The sequence below is a fragment of the Dysidea avara genome, chromosome 5, assembly GCF_963678975.1.
Source record: "Dysidea avara chromosome 5, odDysAvar1.4, whole genome shotgun sequence".
Taxonomy (NCBI): domain Eukaryota; kingdom Metazoa; phylum Porifera; class Demospongiae; order Dictyoceratida; family Dysideidae; genus Dysidea; species Dysidea avara.
In genome coordinates, this window is record NC_089276.1 from 13,360,663 (window position 1) to 13,375,216 (window position 14,554).

General features: G+C 39.5%; 1 protein-coding gene across 4 annotated transcripts in view; it reads right to left on the reverse strand.

Moving 5' to 3' along the window:
- The window catches only part of LOC136256130 (uncharacterized), a 37,474-nt gene that overhangs the window by 22,262 nt on the left and 658 nt on the right, over window positions 1-14,554 (reverse strand). The window contains exon 1 of one of the 4 annotated variants that reach the window (XM_066049070.1): window positions 12,527-12,571. The exons of 1 other annotated variant lie outside the window; for it this stretch is intronic. The gene's annotated coding sequence lies outside the window, so the exon portion shown is untranslated. Of the gene's footprint in view, window positions 1-1,881; window positions 1,899-8,682; window positions 8,767-12,526; window positions 12,572-14,554 lie in introns of those variants that run through there. 2 more of the 4 variants (XM_066049069.1, XM_066049071.1) reach the window with 2 other exon arrangements.

The following is a 14,554-nucleotide window of genomic DNA, read 5'->3' on the forward strand; positions in this document are numbered from 1 at the left end:
ATGGCAGAATTGTTGAGGCAGCCCTTCATGATACATTTTCGAGACATTACTATTCTCTGTCTGCTCACACAGATGGCTGTGAGGGGTCCGTCACTCAGTGAAATATCATTGATCAAAGTGTTGAAACTTGAAATCTATCAATGCATAATATTTTCACTTCGGGTATCAGTCATCAAGTGATGAGCGAGATACTTCATGGCTTCTTGAGTAAAACACGGAAAGTTTAAAGCTGAAATATCACCATTGAAATATGAAAATTGCTGTTAGTTTCTGAGTGACCGACCCCCAGATACTAAGCCTCGTGGCCAGACCGTTTTTATGTATTAACGTGGGGGAATGGCTATGTTGCCTTTTCCTCCTACCCAACAAAAGGGAAAAAAAGTGGTCTGGGCACTGGATGGCTGTTCATTATTTTTATTATTATTAGGCCAGGCAAACTGGATTAATTATTTCTCATCCCCTCCCACAACCCTTTTTACCCCATCACCTCTAGATTCATTATTGCTGTTATCAATCACATGCGCATGTACTTTGATGTTAAGAAGGCTGGCTATCATTTAACAGCACAGTAAATGTCACTTGCACCACAGAAATGGTGGTAAAACATAAATACTAGTTCTTAAAAGCATTTAGCTAACCATTATAGTAACAGACAGCTTGATTTGGAGTATTTTCTTTAATGAAAAATGACCTTCCGTCTGCATGAATATCCAATTTTTTGTGGATGAGAAGCAAGTAATCAAGTTTGCCTGGCCTGATACTAAAAGAATTGTGGGGCAAGACTGATCTTGAATTAAATAATAGTTATACGGGCACAATGTGGAGTCTATGAAATTTATAAACCCGAAGGCCCAGGCTGTAGTGCACGAGTGAAGCGAGGGCGCTACTAAGGGCCTAAGGGTTTCTAAATTTCATAGACTCCACATTCTGCCAGTGTAACTGCTTTAGACTCTATTTCACATTACACTCAGATTACTTACCTCATCCATGGCTGTTCTGCTGTAGGCTTGGCAAAAGCGACTGGTTTTCTTGCAATAATACTAGCGCCATGGCAACTACGTGTCCTCACGTGACAAAATAATTGCGCTCGTTAAATCACTGCACGTGAACAATGCATAGCGATCGGATGAACCTAGATTTTGAGCATATGTTATATTGTGCCTGAAGGCGTGGAGTATATTAGAAAACAAGGCGGAGTATATGAGATTTATTGCCCACCCAAAACAGTCTAAATAGAGTCTAATTAGCTATTTAATGCAATCAACTGAGCATACAATGAGAGTTAAACGAAATAAATGGTTCTGATCAAATAAACGATTTTTAAAAGGTTACTTGAAGCATTTAAACTATTAAATGAAACATAGCTACTATGGTCACAGTTGGCGGAACCTGTGTAAATTGAGGTGCGATGACTGTAGAGCATATATTCTTGTAGATGTGGCAGTTTTTTGATAATTGGTAGAGTGCTAAGTTTTCTTCTTGTTATAAGTCTTCGTATTCATAGAACTTCAGTCTCGTCTTCGTCAGAAGCCACTGTTGTATGATAGTTATACTGTCAGCATAAAACGCTATCTTCCTCGTCTTCTTCTGGATCATTGGACAATGCAAAGACATGTGAGGAGCCTCTTTGCTGGTATTCATCATGCACTTACAAACTTTGTCGTCTTTCTTCATTGTCAGTAGCATGCCAGCATTTAGGTCACTTAGGTGGCTCAGTGATTCTAGCATGACTGACAAGCAGCATGCCAGTATTACTTCATGTGGTAAAGGGCATCAAATAGGAATCACATGGTTAGTGACTGACAATAGATGCATATTGTAAGCACATCAAAGTTATATCAGCACACAAGATCATGAGTATATAAATGGTACATACTGTACCAGTCAGTATCTCACACAATCAAGAGATTGAGATGCCAGGTAGGGTAGTAGCTAGCTAGCAGTCAGCTCCACAACAAGGATTGTTTAGGTGGCTTAGTGATTATGGCATATTGTATGGTTAGCACTTAGGTGGCTTAGTGATTATGGCATGTATGGTTAGCACTTAGGTGGTTTAGTGATTATGGCATATTGTATGGTTAGCACTTAGGTGGCTTAGTGATTATGGCATATTGTATGGTTAGCACCGAGGTGGCTTGTTAGTTATGGTGTATGCAAATATAAGCCAGGAACGTAGGTAAAAGCAAGTAAGCAACATGAATCCATTTACATATGGTGAGGCTTGCTAAGGCTTGCCTAGCAGTGGCTCAGTGACATGATTATTATTATTATTAGCTATGTCACGTCATAGCTAGTTTATGCGGCCAATGATTACATTACAGGTGTTTGAGATGGAAATGCTTGCAAACCGTCTGGTCACTGTTGCCAGGCCCTGGCAACAGTAACCAGTGACAGTTTAGGTAGCTAGATGAGCAAAGTCAAAGATGACTTAGTAAAAACACAACTGAAACCAGCAGCATGGACGTCATGATGGGTGTCATTGTTTGCTTTATCTTAAGATTAGCATTCAGTATTGACAACTTAGCTAGCCTTTTATACTGAATCTTTGCCAGCTATAGTCCATCAAATTTACAGGCTCTTAATGCAGGTCCCTGTCGGGATAGTTATTCTTGACAATTCTGTAAAGAAGCATTGTGCTATAAAATCCAACCTGTGATGACATTAATGAGGCATTTACCATTGGTCATTCCTGTTCCTATTTTCCATTTCTGTTCAGTTCCTGCTTTCCTAGTTTCAGTAGTTTGGTCTGCTTACTTACACAGATAGACCAGTTGGTGCAAAAAATATTTTTATGGATTATCATTAATTCTACTACTGGGATTAATAATCATGAATCATGTCACCTGTGTAGGATTAATGATTATGTGTGGGTTTCCCAAAGTAATAAAAAGATTATTATTAGTTGTAGCAACACATTATACTGTATACAGCTATACAAATAGTACACATAGCTACCAGTTGTCATGTTTGACAGGCCTATATAGACTAGACTAAAAGTGTACAGTGAAACTTGTAATTCTAAATAGTAAAGCCATGTAATATTGGTTGGTTATAGTGCTTAGGTGGCTTTTGGTTACAATGTTTAGTGTAAACTTTGATAGCCTTCCTTCCTATCAGTACAAGCAAGCAAGCAAGTAATCAAACAAGCAACACCAATACATCATAGCTATTCTCATATATACATGGTAGGGCTCACTAAGCTACATGTCTATACTTCTAACTAGTTAGTTAATCAGATTAAGCATCCAAAGGATACCATACACCCAAGCAAATTACTACTAATAGTAACAACTACAACAAGGAATAAGGAAAAGTGTGACATCAACAAAAAGCACCTACATTGTCACAAAACTGGTTTAAAAATGAGATCACTAAGACTAAAGAGCTGCCACAGAAAAGTATTTTGTGAAGGGTAGTGCAATGTTCTAGTCTCGCCAGCCAGCCTGTATTTTTCCTTTTGTCATTTGGTTGGGAAAAACCCAACAAAACGACAAAAGGAAAAATACAGGCTGGCTGGCGAGACTAAAATGTTGCAGTGTTGGATTATTATAACTACAGTGATAAGCATAAACAGGAAATACAGTTCCCAACCGTAAAAGAAATATTCCATCAATTCCCAAATAAACCCATATGTGAAGAAGACTTTGAAAACTAAACTTGGTAGTTCATTCATGACACACAATGGAATAAGCAGCAGTATAAATAAATCACTGATATATCAGTGACTATCATAATCTAGAGACAAGACCATAAGGAATCCTACCAGTAGCTTATCATTCTATCAAAACAAGGAAAAGCATCAAAGGACACTACTTCAACTAAAGAAAATTCATCTGATTCAATTAGTGATGTCACCAAAACAAGGAATAAGGAAATATGGTCAACACCTACAAGTGCAAAATGATGTCACAAGGAAATACGCAGAATTCTAGTGTAGCCAGTTCTCCCTGCTCTGTGTGGGAAGACATAGCAATCCTTTAGTGTGTACATGCACGTGTGCAGATGTGTAACTGTAAAGTTGAGTTTAAGTGCCTCTTCTTTCAACGATTAAGATGATGCATGTTAAAATTTTTAAGGCCATCTACACACTACAACAAATCAGATGATTAGTTCAATCAGATCATTGGAATATGACAATTTAGCCTGTACTGTTTAATTGATTAATGAGTTTATTGTTGCAGCTCTTTCCTATATGCTTTTAGGTCTTTTATGAGACCAATATGTGAATATAACATGCATGTCAAACTGTTACAGAAATATATTATGTTCATCTTAAAATCAACTTGAATGCATTGTACAGAACGTGTGGATGCTATCGTAAAATTTATAAAAAAATTCTTTTTGTAGGCTTTTGCTATTAAAGCATATCTCTTTTATGTCACGCTCCCAAATTATGCTATAGTACTGCTGACAGTGCATTGTCTACTATTGCAGCATTTCGTATTGCTTTTATGTACAATATAAACTAGAAGGTTAATATAAACTAGAAGGTTAATATAAACTAGAAAGTTTGGCCACACCAAAATCTTTTTTAGCAGTTACTAGGCAGCATGTGTTTAGTAGAATAAAGCTATCCACTCATTTTGGTGATAACAATGATTCACTTTTCCCTTGGTTAATACACATTATCACTGTACTATAAAGTACAGTGATAATGGTTCCTGTACTAGTGTTCTGTTGAAGAGGCTGAATACATGATAGCAAGAGTCCATAATAAGGGAGAATATAACTAGTATACTTTCAGGCAAAATCACTACATAACTTGGAGGGCATCCATACCTGGTAGGACAAAAGGTTTTACCATTTAGCACCTATCAACAGCACTCTACACTTATCAACACAATTCTCTATCATCAGTAAAAGTACTAGACAGATGCTAACAGCATCATGGGGTGAGCCTGAGTGTATATTTTTGAAGTATTGATGGCAGTGAAAACTATTGAAACAATGTAAGGAATTCTGGAATTGCATAAAGAGTTCATAATATTTTATGCATAATATTTTATGGAGGAGAGTGTCTAAGAATCAATATAGTCTGTGCAAAATCACTATGTACACATCTGCAAAGCTTTCATTGATGGATAGGTGTTGATAAGGTCACGTCTTTGATCTGAGAGTATTCTACTTTACCCACCTCTTTTCACGTCATTGCAGCTCTTCGACGCCGCATATATTCATGATTTCCGGCTATGCCTTCTCCTTTCTGCCTCTTCTGCATTCCTTCTGAGCCTGTACTACTTCCTCCTATGTCAAAGATGTCCTCTGTATCCATTGAATAGTTGCATGTGGCCAGACATCACTCACATGGCATAGCAGTAATCTACACTGATAACTCTTGTGAAATGAACCATATACACATACCAAATATGGCTAAGCAGTAATCTACGCGTTAAGTCCTCTGTGGAATGGATGATTACACGCACTTGTATGGACTACGTACACCGTATAAGGAGAATGGTCTGGAAGCACGTGTAAGGTATCCGCTTTATATTGTAATTTATTGTAAATGTGTCCATTACACCGCTGACTCCCTAGTGTGGGGCTCGCTCAGGCTCGCCCCAATAAATTGTTCACAGATCAATGTCTTTCTCATGTGCTCTAGTATTTTTGTACAGGCTATATTGGCAGTTAGACACTCCCTCACTATTTTTTTTATTAAGAACATGAACTCTTAATTGCAAGGCATATTAAATTTCTTATGGTGAAATATAGACCATTGCAAACATCACAATACACAAACCATAAAGTGGCCTTATTCCATACTCTGTTCTGCTAGCTATGTATTAGCTAGAATGAGCTGACAAGATTTCTAGACTATTCAGAAACCCGAGGATGATGTGGATGAGGCTACTTATGAACTTAATTACCAAGGCTGCAGGCCGAGGTAATTAATAGTGGGTAGCCAAGCCCATACCATCTGAGGGACTCTAAATAGCGTAGACATCAATATCAACTTGTTTTAAGTACTTTTGAAAATTTTCTCTGAGCAAAGCAAGTACAAACTCTGGTGTAGTATCAAGATTCACCCTTCCAATTTGATGGTGTTATCGCCGCCCTGTGACATTGGTGAATCAAGTGGGTATGAATGCCAATAGATTTGTCTTGTCCAGAAAGTAAACTAACCAGTGGCAAACTGTAGGTACTAGCATCAAGATTTACCCATCCTGCCACAGGTTTCAGATATCAGAGATATATTGCATTAAAAACATACATGTTAGGGATATCAGTTGAGTATTCCAGACACTTTGCTAAACTGGTAGAGAATAGAGGCTATGATTTGGGTACCCAAATGCCTTGCTTGTGTGCTACAATATTTAAGAAATCTGAAAATTAAAGAGTCCTTTGAGGACAGCAAGAGTACATGTACTCTTGAGGACAGTCATGATACATGAACGGTTTGCTTGTTTGGGTACAAAATTTTATTTCATACTTGTGTACAGGGGCGATCTAGATCTTTTCTTGCAAGCATTGTCCCATGGGGTGGGGGGGATGGCCCTCCTATCCCCCCACCCTTCCCATTTCCATGTGCTTGTGTAAGAGACTAAACGTGATTTAGGTGAATACATAAATCCATGTAGCACAAATCATTGACACAGGGAATGGTTTAAGATAGGGAATGGTTTAAGATAGTACTAACTATAGCTAACCTACACAGGGAATGGTTTAAGATAGTAGCTACAACTGGAATTCTCAGATGTGCAATGTTGAAATATGTGCGTGCGCACAATTTACAATACAGCAGCCCAGAAAATAGGATCTGCAGGACCAAAGTGAATTAAAGGTTAACTATAGTTAGTACAGGATTTCCAGGCAGTAGATCATCTACCATACTAGTACTCTTGCAAGGACAACTAGCTCTGCTACTGAAAAAACTCAAAAAATTGCTCAAAGCAACTGGTCAGAGTGCATCAATTCCCATGACGATGACTAAGTACAGAGAGCGAGAACCATCATTAATGACAAAAGCATGAACAACAGTTTATTTATTTAGCTACTGATTAGTTGTTGGTGGTGTCTTTTGGTCCATACCAGTACCAGCCCACGTGAAGAAACTACCTTAACTAGGTACAGTGGAACCTCTCTTAACAAACTCCCCGAATTAAGGACACAATAGAAAAAACCTCCATAATAAGGACAAAGATTTTGGTACCTACAGGTCTGGTTAGGGGATGGGATAAAACCGGGATGGGGACGGGGACGAAAACAGTGAAAGTGGATGCTAGGGACAGGGAAATGAAGGGCTACAGTCAGAACTCCCTACTAGCTACATGCAGAGTGACAGTGGATGGATAAGACCAGGTTTCTGAGTAGTAAGTGTTCTGAGTGGTTTCCAGAAACTGGCAAGACAAGCTGAGATTGAGATACCCTAATAGAACAGTCGCCTAAATAATGCAGTCGCCCTAACCTTTATGTGCAAAATGATAATAGGTAGTCTAATTTTAATGCATCCCAAGGATCATTCCCAGACCATTGGGCCATTTATTATTATTACTGAGCAGCCAGCACTGCTGATGTGCGCAGGAAAAAAAAATCATACGTGTACATTACTTTCACAGTAAAGTGGGTGCTTTTTCATTGGGGTTTCATGGGTATGTTTTTCCAGTAGTGTTTGGATCTTTCAGCCTTGTTTACACATAATGTACAATTTATAAGTAGCAAAAGATCTTTTGATAACTGATTTTCAATCCACTTATTTAATTCCAGGGCCTAACTACACAGCCACATTATGTAGAATGGAAGGCAGCCTTAGTGTGCATGAAATGATGCATTCAGTAAATTCAAATCTCGATCCAGCTTGTTTGCCAGTTTCTGGAAGGCTGTTGCTATTATTTCGGCAGTCACGTGAATAAAAACAAAACTTAGACAAAAAAAAAAAGAAAAACACAAAATGCGTTGATTGGGAATCGAACCCGGGACCTCCAGTGCTTGAGCCCAGAGTCCTAACCATTGTGCTAAGTGGCTCCCAGCTACACACATCCCTTAGTTTCTACCTTATATGTCTCTGAGTGGAGTAACTTCTATATAATGTATATTGAAGGTGAAGAAGAAACTAAAGCTGAACCCGACCCTAACCCTAGAACTACTTTTCGCGTCCCCTAAAGTTGAATACTCAGGGCAACCTACTAGACACGTTCCCTAAAGTTGAATGCTCAGGGCAACCTACTAGACGCGTTCCCTAAAGTCGAATACTTGGGGCAATCTAATAGACGTGTGCCCTGAAGTCGAATACTCGGGGCATAGCATACAATTAGTGTGCTTGATAGTGAGAAATCTAGTGGACTACCGGAACAATAATAACTTCGTTTCTGGAAACCACTCAGAAACCAGGTCTTATCCATCCACTGTCACTCTGCATGTAGCTAGTAGGGAGTCCTGACTGTAGCCCTTCATTTCCCTGTCCCTAGCATCCACTTTCACTGTTTTCGTCCCCGCCCCCGGTTTTACCCCTCTTGATCCCCGTCCCCGTTTTACCCCACCCCCTGGTTAGTACATTTTTTTTACCTCTGAAAGAGGAAAACCCCTGTATTGCAGCATAGGTCCTGCAAAGGACGAGGTAAAGGATCTATGACTACAGTAAAAAGTAGACCGCAAAAATGCTGGGTCCAAAATGTCCGTAATAGAGAGGTTCCACTGTACTTACCAAACCAGTTATAAACAAGAAGAGTACATTTATGGGTATACCTAGTAAGTTGTTTGCACCTGTCTTCGAATTCACAGTCCTCACGTTTCGAACTCATTTAGTCTGTCTGGGGTGTCTCGTGATCCCGCAAAAACGGATGTCACTCTCATGATTATCACCGGAACCTCGCTATAATGATTATCATCGGAACCTCGCTCTCAATCTAGTCCTATCACTCACCCAGCCATGACAGCAATATACTGTGCATACGCAGCCACACTTTGAGTCGTAGTGGACACCGACCGTGATGAGCAGAATAGGGCTAATGCACTTGTCAATTTCATCCCCCACCCCCCAGCCCCGGGGCGTCCCCACACCCCAAGTGGGGATTTGAAATTGCTTCTTGTCCCCACCCCTGGGGAAATTGACAGTTCTCCAATTCACTGACCGATTTTCGGTAGTTGCATTTCTAAACAATTAAATCATACTCACTATAATTTTACTAGCTACTAGTCTCGCGGCGCCCAACCCTAAAAATAGGGTCTGGTGAAACTGTGTACAAAAAGTTTGGCGCTACCGGAATCAGGGGCGGATCCAGAGTTTGGAAAGAGGGGGGGCACCTTTCTGAAAAACAGTTGAAGACCAAAAAAAAAAAAAAAAAGGTCACGACAATAATAGCTAGTTATCCTTACCAACTATATCACGTCTGTTATGTAAAATAAAATCCTATTTATAGCTTCATAGGTAAGCTACACTGCCTCATGAACATTGTGACTGCTTTATTAGAGTAATTGACTGCTCTATTAGAGTATCTCGATCTTGTATGCAATTTCTTGAAGGGGGGGCATTTGCCCCAAATGCCCCATCCTGGATCCGCCACTGGGAATGTTGGAAGCTCCAATCAGATCGCTCCATTTCAAATTGATTATGATCAGTATGACGAACTATTTGCTTCTTTCAACATCCGAAACTGTACTCGACTTACTGCTCTCTCTCACTCATCTGGTACTAGCAGTGGATGGCTCAAAGCTATTCCTCAAGTCTCCCTTGCTCTGGCTATTCCTGGTCCTGAGTTTGTTGTTGGCCTTCGTTTGTGGCTCGGAATCCCTCTATTTCCACTTTCCCCATTATGTGTGTGTCTTACTTCCATTGACCAATTTGGTGACCATCTTCTAGAATGTTCTCATGGTCCTATGAGAATTCGTCGCCATGATGCTCTAGTTGACATTGTTTGTCATGCTTTGTCCCAGAGTCACTCAGGAGCTTTGAAGGAACAGCGTGTTTCTTATGAAGATAATTCTCGCCCAGGTGATGTGTACCACCCTGACTTTCAGCATGGTCGTCCAGCTTATTTTGATGTGTCTGTTCGTAGCACTACCCAGCCTTCTCACATTTCTTTTTCTTCTTCTTGTGTTGAAACTTTTGGTTTTTGGTCACCATTTGCGCTTCAGACCCTTCGTACCATCGCTGAACGCACCACAGCCAGAAGTGGTGCATCAACCAAACAGGCTCATAAACATTTGTTACAACAACTTTCAGTTTCTTTATGGACGAACAATGCCCGTATGATTTTACGGTACTGGGCTTTGCAGTGTGAGGACTCTGATTTTCCTTTCCCCAAACCCCTGTTGTATTGTGTTTGTAGTTTAGTTGTAGAGTAATTTGTATTGTATAGGCAATAATAGAGTGTGCTTAACCGGTGATTACTTCAGTGTATGAACTGCTGTGAAGATGAAACTTGCTATGGGGTTTGTCAATAGGCTGAACTATTATGAAATTTTAGAATGTGCATAAACTTTGCAGCTTTTTAAGATTTTAAGTGCATAGCTATATGCAGAAGATTTTGAAAGTTTAAACTTCAAGTCTATTGGTAAATAATAAATAAATAAAAAGTTCATTCATGACACATGATGAAAATAAGCAGCAGTATAAATATAAGCTAGAGACAAGACGGTAACCACTAGCATAGTACCAATTACAGTTGGAAAAAATGGCAGCAACTGGTAAGATTTGATGGGTAGATTAATAGAAACACTATGCCATCTACCTGTATATTATCATAAAATATAGGAATACAAGGCCAGACATCATCGATTGAATTAAGGTTCAAAAGCACCAGAAAAAAATAATCTTGTTTCATTAGTAACCATCAAGTCAAGGAATAAGGAAAAGTATCAAAGAGTAAATTAAGTATCAAAGGACACCAGAGAACTTCATCTGATTCAATTAGTGACCACCAAAACAAGGAATAAGGAAAGGAAATATGGTTTCAATTATCAGCACCTACAAGTGCAAAAATGATGTGACAAGGAAATACTCTTTTGATTATGTAAGGTCCAAGTGTAGCCAGTTCTCCGTGTGCTGTTGTCTTCCCCTGTTCAGTGTGGGAGGACATATCCTTTACATGCTGTACATGCATGCGTGCAGGTGTGTAACTGCAAAGTTGATGTTAAGTACCTTTTCTTTCAACTTCTTGCTCCCCAGAGATGGATTAAGGTGATGTCACAAATTTAAGGCCATTTACATACTACTCAATCAAGATCATTGGAACATGGCAATATATTACATTGGTTAACAAGTTTATTGTTACCGCCCTTTCTGCCTTGCTGTTGTTTTCAGGTCTTTCGTGAAACCAGCATGTGATTAAGGCATGGTCAACTGTTGTTAAACTGTTACAGAAATATATGTTTGTCTTAAAATCAACTTCTCAGAATGTATTGTACAAAACTTGTGGATGCTGTCGTAAAATAAAAATCTTTTGTAGGTTTTTGGACATTTCTGCTAAAGCATATCATATGTCAGAGTTCCATATGCTATATAGTACTGCTAACAGTGCAGTCCTTACTATTGCAGCATTTTATATTAATTTAAGAGCTTTTATATACAAGAAGGTTTGGCCACACCAAAATATTTTTTGCAGTACTAGGCAGCATGTGTTTAGTAGAATAAAGCTAACCTCTCATTTTGCTTTAAAGTGACAAGTGATAACAATGATTCATTTTTTCCATGATTAACATCTTATTGTATGAGCCTTATCCGAAATTATGTCACAGATATAAAAATGGCCGCTGTAGTGTGGGGACATTCTTAAAATTTGTATGGGCAACTATTGGGAGAAAGTTTTTGAATGGGAATATCTCAGCCAAGATGGAAGATATCGAGCTCTAACCAGCAGGTATGGTTATAAATTAGCTGAAAGAATAGGAATCTAGTGTTGTTTTGAAAATCAACCGAAATTGCTTCTGCGCACTTATTGTATTGTCTTAAAGCCATACCCACTAGTTAGAGTTCGATATCTTCCTTCTTGGCTGAGATATCTCTGTTCAAAAATTTTATTCCCATAGTCACCCATACAATTTTTACAAACGTCCCCACACTACAGCGGCCATTTTATGCCTGTATGTAATTTCGGATAAGGCTCATTAGCAAAGCTTACCCAAGCTCAGGTGCATGATTGGCCTAATTTGGGAAAATATTGGGCAGCCCAGAACGTGGCTGAGTGAAGTGCCTGACCAAGTTAGTGCACAGCATTCTGCATTAATATCATGATCTCATCACCATAGCTATTAAGTAGCGAGCATAATTCTGGTCAAGCAGCTTCACTGCACCCTGTTAGTCCTGGGTTACCGGGTGTATGCATGTATGTCCAAAAGGGTGGGTTTTTGGCATGATGGGTTGTTATTCAACTGATAGAGCTGGATAGAATCTGTGACTCCAATGCTTTCGTCAGCACCTTGAGTTGAGTGTGCACATGCATAGCTATAAATAGTAATGTTGCATGGTGTACATGACCCATTGTCCCCCCTTTACCTCCCATTATGATCAATGATGCGAGCTAGGGTTGAAGCGAGCGTCCCGGCAAAGCTGGGCCAACCCTAGCTCGCCTCAAACTCACCCAAAATTTACCTTCATACAACTATAGTGTGTTTGATACTCGAGTTATGGGTGACACTGTGGGACGAATAGTACCGGACGAACAGGACCACGCGATCCGTACCGGACAAATAGCCTGGTGAAATCAGCATCCGGAACTGGACGAATAGCCACTACGAATATAGTAAACAACCACAGGGTCCACAGGTTACTAACTATTTAGTTACCCTGCCACAAGATTTAGTAACCACAGATATCAAAGGAAATATTGCATTAAAAAACATATTATGGGCCTAAGCTGAGTATTCCTGGAACTTTGCTGAAAACTGGTAGGATATGGAAGCTAATTAGGCTCTGATTTGGGTACCCAAATGGTGCTACAGTATTATTATATGAAATGTGAAAGACTCCTTAGAGTACGGTTATGATACTTGCACGATTTGCTTGTTCTGGTACAAAATTTTGTCTAAAAACTTTTCATACATGTGTAAAACAGAAGATTGAAGAGACTAAATGTAATATAGGTGAACATTTAAATCCAGCACAAACCATTGACAGTGAATGGTTTATTAAAGATAACACAATTAGAATCCTTAGATGTGTAATGTGTACACTGAATTCATAAAAAAATAGATCTGCAAGACCAAAGTGAAGTAAAGGTTTATTTATTTATTACCAATTATAGCTATAGACATTGGAGGTTAGCTATACACAGGGGCGGGCCCCCCCTTCATATTTAGGCTTTACTTGGTCAATATGCTGAGTATTATAATGAAATTTTGTCTTAGCATAATTATATGATCACTAATAATACAAATACTCATAAAACCACCTTATAAATATCTTTCCAAGGTATTATCAGTGGATTTATGCTAAAGTTTATGCAACAAGGACCTGGATCAGCATTGGAGGTGTACAAGATCGAGATACTCTAATAGAGCAGTCAGCTAACTACTCTAATAGAACATTCACTGGAACCATGTAGTTGGTTCTATTATGGAATTTTTCCAAATCTGCCTGCGCCTATACATACAATGAAGTACATTGGTCTGTTTAAAGGGCTTCATCCATCTACTTGTGTAGTTATTATGTATGACAATACTTAATTAAGGTACACAATTACCATTGAAAATGCTCTCAGATTCAATCTTGTATTGTTCAAATTTCAAAATTTTCCACTTTCAACATTCTTATTCTAACATGCACCTATTCAGTGTTATGCAATTGTGAGAGGGGTGCATCATGTACTTGGTTGTCTGTACCTACCCAAACTTTTCCATTAGCAAAATGCTTCAGAGAGCCATACCTATAATCTAAAGGCAGTCTATAAAATATCTACAGGCAGAAAATATTATGAATTTTATGTGGAAATGTCTCCAAATTGCAGTATTTTAGCATCTATTTTTCAAAATTTTCCTGGGGGGGGGCATGCCCCCAGACCCAGTATGCTTTGCATGCTGGGAAGTGTGCTTTGCATGCTGGGAAGTGTGCTTTGCACCAGCGTTGAAATCGGGTCACTACTGCTGACCCACTGATGCTATCCGGGTCAGACCCGGATTTGACCCAGATTAATTAAAGCCGTGGCGTGCGATAAGAGCTATGTTTCTGCTAGTCTCGAGCGAGACTACGTTTTGAGCGTTCGATTCGTGTTGAGTAAATTGCAACTTCAGCCTAGCTGTAGGTTGAAGACCAAAAGAAAAAAAAAGGTCATCACCTACTGACAATAGCTACCCCTCACCATAGATACCCTCAGTTTCGTGCTACATACTGCACTTACTAATAAATGGGTGTAGCTGAGCGTATGTTGGTAACGCGATAAGTGGGTGTGGCTCACGAAAGAGCTACGCGATAGCGTTTATAAGTTTCCACGTCGTCAAACGAACAATTTCGTTTCTTCTCACGTGATCCAATCCGGGTCGGACCCGGAGAAAATGTGACCCGATTGACCCGATCCGGTTTCAACGCTGCTTTGCACACCTCTACTCAAGAGATTAGTACCTTGAGTTAGCCCCCCCCCCCCCCCCCCCCCCCCTTTTATAAATCCTAGATCCGCCCCTGATA